This window comes from Hipposideros armiger, unplaced genomic scaffold, assembly GCF_001890085.2.
Source record: "Hipposideros armiger isolate ML-2016 unplaced genomic scaffold, ASM189008v1 scaffold_685, whole genome shotgun sequence".
Classification (NCBI taxonomy): domain Eukaryota; kingdom Metazoa; phylum Chordata; class Mammalia; order Chiroptera; family Hipposideridae; genus Hipposideros; species Hipposideros armiger.
Window position 1 is genome coordinate 473,314 of NW_017732035.1, and position 4,630 is coordinate 477,943.

Below are 4,630 nucleotides of genomic sequence, written 5' to 3' on the forward strand. Positions count from 1 at the left end.
CGCCCACTTCCGGCGCGCGCCTGCTTGACGCCGCCGGCCACGCCCACCGCGCCCTGGCGGCCGGAAGCGCCGCGCGCCGAGCGCCGCGGCGGCGGGCGCAGGGCAGTGACGTCACGGCGGAGGAAGGCAGGGTGGGAAGGCCGCAGGGACTGTGGGGCTGACGGAACCGCTCAGTCTGGTTGTGGTTCCGGTTTCACAGACGTGCCGGAACTCGTCGAAGTGTAGGCTTTAAATAAGTGCATTTATTATACACAAGTTATACCTCCACACAGTTACTCCTGTTACTTTTAAAGAGAGGCATTCAAGGGGGACGATGTTGGGGTCTTCTGCCCTCCAAGTAGAACAAAACTAACCTAATAAGATGTTGGGTGGTAACCCGTGAGTCGCGTTTGGCGTAGTACCTGGGTCCCGGTGACCGCGCAGTAAGCGTGCGCTCGGCTTTGGTTCGTGGAGTGCCTCACACAGGGCGTGCGACGTGCGTGATAACATCACCATTGTCACAGCCTAGGAAAGAAGTGGGAAAGCCCTGAACTGATGCGTTGTGCGGGGAATGCGGAGCGCAAGGAAGGCCTTGCCTTTCCCTGAAACCTGCGTACAGGCACTGACAACCGTTTTTCAGGTTACCTCAGAAGAATACACGGTTCACGTGTCATATTGTGTGGAGAAACGGATGGGTTAAAGAAGTGAAAAATAATGCTTTCTGGGAGGAGAGTCACTCGTCCTGGGTCTGAATCCCATACTCGCTGTGTGATCCCGGGCAGTTGAGTTCATGTTTCCTCACTTGTTAAATGTGAATAAATGTACCTATCTCCTGGGGTGTTATAAGAATTACATGTGATAACGCTGATGGCAAAGACCTTCACCTGCACAGGAATCAGGTGGACCGGGTGGGAGGAGCTGTCACTACCTAGGTCCTCAGGAGAGCCCCACGGGGAAAACTATGTTGACGGTCGGCCCTGTGGCTGTAACAGCCGCTCCCCTACCTTCCTCTTCCTCTCTGTGAAAGGGACTTCCTGCTTTTTTTCTTCCTCCATGTGGCTCGCCGTGGGTACCGGTACTGGATTGTAATCGTTTCTTTTTCTCCCTAGTAAATCCTTTTTGGTGATGGAATGCCCAGTCAGTTTTGTTTTATAGTTGATAAATGAGATAAAGCATATCCAGCACATAACCTGACACAGAGGGAGCTTTCCCTAAGTATTAATCACCCCTTCCCGTTTCATAAAAAGACCGAGTAAGATCAGTTTTGTAGTTCATAAGCCTGATGATAGGGTGTTCACGCTATTGTGTAAGCGGTACCTCCCTCAAACCTTGTTACCACCTGGGCGCGTTACCCATCTGACATGAAAAGAAAGACCCAATCAAACAAAATTAGAATAATAGCTATCAGGAGACTCCAGGGGGAGACATGAAATTTGGGGCCTTGGACAGGTCAATCTTGGAGAGGATTTGGACATTTTGAATCCGTAGGGAGGGAATGCGATCAGGCATCATGTGGCCTTCATGAAAGATATCCATGCAGCTCCCTCTGTAATTTCCTGCTAACCAATCCACTTCCCTGCATGGGGACCCCAACATTCACTTCATGGAAGGGTCTCTCTACCCCTCTGTTCATTTCATATCAGTTCGGTTTTAATGGGTCAAGTTCTATTTTAGAGTTAGATTTATTGCGTGAAGATTAATACAGAAACCTTCTTTAAATTGTGGAGTGGGGTAGGCCCGTATGGGGTCCCGCCCTACCCCTCATCATCAATTATCCCAACCTGGAAGAGCCGCATTTTCCATTTCCAACGGGAAGATGTTTTTCTACCCCACTCACTCCGGCAGCAGGAAGGAGGATCTTCTTGCCCTGCAACCCCTCGGCCAATGAAAAGTCACTACACTTCAAACTCCCAGTTTCCTCCCATGGACTGTTTACAACAGCCCCTCCGAACTTCTTTTTCCTCCTTAAAAGAACATTCCTCTCATTCGTTCTTTGGACTTGCCGGTATTTACTTGCCATTAATGACCACGTGTCCCAAGTTGCAATTCTTTGTTGTTCCCAAATAAACCCATTTTATTGGAGAAATAGCCGGCTATTTTTTCAAGGTCAGCAATTGCTTTATTTCCTTTGAAATTTCACCCTTTGCTTTTAAGTTTAGGATCTTCTACCTTCTCATATATTCATTTGGTAGTCACATCTTTTGTCAGACTTTTTACTGTTTGATTTTTAATATATGTGATTATATCATAGATTTATATTTAACTCTAGTTTATCTGGAATGCACTGTGGTGTGTAGTATGAAGTGAAGAATCTAAAAAATTTCCTTCAAATGACCAATTGTCCCAGTACTATTTATTGGATAACCCTTCAAGCACAGATCACAACAGGTGGAGATGGGTGTAGGTTATTTTGGGCAGAGAGAACATTTGTTCCCAGATGGCTAGAAGTCTAGTTTAGCTGGAGCCCAGGATTTGTGAGGAGGGGGTGGTGAACAGAGTGAAGGCAGCTAGACCGGGGCTCATGGGAGAGGCCCTGACTTATAGGTGGGATTTGGACTTGAGTCAGGGGGAGCCCCCGGAGCCGTGTTAAACAGGTGTGTGCTGCCTCTACTTTGTGCTTCGGGGAGGTGACCCATGGCAGAGGCCAGCATGGGTAGGCTCTGTGGAAGCAATGATGTGCTGCAGACCCAAGCCAGCAGGGCCTGGACGTGGCTGGTGGAGAGGGAGGGAGCATATGGGGCTTTGGGGTAGAAGGGTCAAGATTTTAAACCCCAACATGGGGATGTGAGAGAGGACTAAAGCGTGATTTTAGAGAGAATGCTCTGCGTGACCGGCTCCCAAGGCTGTTCGGGGAGGACGAGTTCTTCCTGGAGCTGAGGGGCGCACTGAGCTGAGACCTCAGAGGCCCCAATGCTGCAAATGTTGGGCACCCCTCCCCCACAGAGTTCACAATAAACCACACCACAGGATGGGCTGCTCTGATGCATTTTTGGAATATCAACATTTTTCCCTGGAAGTTTATTACTTCTTAGTAGCCAGAGCACCTGCTGTGACTGCCTTTTGGCAAATCCAGCACAAATGAGCGTGGCTCTAAGTGTCAGTGTGTTAAATTTGAGGAGCTGGTTAGATGCCCAAGGGGCGATATCCAAGCAGCTGTGGCACCCAGACAAGCGGAGTCGAGAAGAGGGGCAGCAAAGGACATGCAGGCTGGGAGCTGCCAGCAGGCCGGGTGGACTTGACGTCAGCTCCCAGGAGGCTGCGTAGACAAGTCAAGGACAGGCAGACAAGATGGGGAGCAAGAAAGGCCGGGGGGTCAGATGTTACATTTCACAGTGAGCCTGCACGTATACTTCCCACACGTCCTGGAAACGTGCCGAGATTCACACAGCGATTCAGAGGTGCGGCAGAGACTGCAGCTCAAGTCTCCAGCACTAACTCTGTCTTTGACACTGTCACTTTGGGGGGAGGGAGCATGGAAGGCAGATGTCACAGTGCTAATGAGTGAATGCATAGGCAGGAGTATGGGTTGAGGGGCTGCTGGGGTGACAGAGGGTGGAGAAGGATGGTAACTGGCACAGGGAAGCGTAAGACTGCCCAGAGAGACCTGAGCCACCTGGGGCATGGTGCTGGGGAAGATGGTCATTACTTAAGGGCCTGGAATCGGCACACAGGGAAAGGGTCAGGTTCGGGGGGGACGAGAAGGCATCCTTCTTCCTTCTTCTGAGACCAGGGGGAGTGAAGGAGAGACACAGGAGCTCCTGGAGGAAATGAGAGAAGATGGAGCTGGTCCTGCCCAAAGGCTGTGTCCGCCCCAGGGCCCGAGAGGGAGGCCGCCGGGTCAGGGGAGGCCGCAGAGACTGTGAGAATCCAGCCAAGGCCGGGGGCAGAAGCACCTGCTTCTTCCAACCACTTGGGCCGCAGGAGCAGATGGGAGCAGCCTTGCCAGGGCTGGGGAGGCAGTGAGGGAGCGAGGGACTGGGGACAGTGGCCTCAGACGGCCAGCCCCTTCTCCTGGCTCCAGGCCAGGAGGGGGAGGAAGGGTTCGGACATTGCAGGGCATGCCTTCTTCTCCTGGTAATCTTAAAATTCACACTCACAGGATGGTTCAAGAATAGTGCTTCTTTATCCAGACCCCAAATGCTAACATTTTACCACACCTGCTGCATTATCTCTCTTTCTCTATTTTTCCTTCCATTGGAGAGTAAGGTGCAGACATGATGGCCCTTTACCCTTCAGCACCTCTTTCCTAAAACAAGGCCTTTCTCTTGCCTAACCAGAGCCCAGTGATTAAAATCAAGCAATTAACACAGATCCAATACTATTCTCTAAGTGACAGACTTGATTCAGATTTTGCGAAGTGTCCGAACTACGTTCTTTGTAGTGAAAGAGCCTGTTGCCTTCAGCGGGCCACATCCTTTGTCTCTCTGACTTGAAGCCATTCACCCCTCGGTCCGTCTGTCTTTCCAGTGTTTTCCGAAGTTGACACGGCCGGGCTGTGAAGGTCGGCTACAGTGTAACTGTCCCCCACTTTGAGTTTGGAGGCACTTCTTGACCTCAGTCTGAAACCCTCATGCCCTGGAGAGCCTGGGGGTGGTGTGTGTGTGTGTGTGTGTGTGTGGGTGGTGTGTGTGTGTGTGTGTGTGTGTGTGTG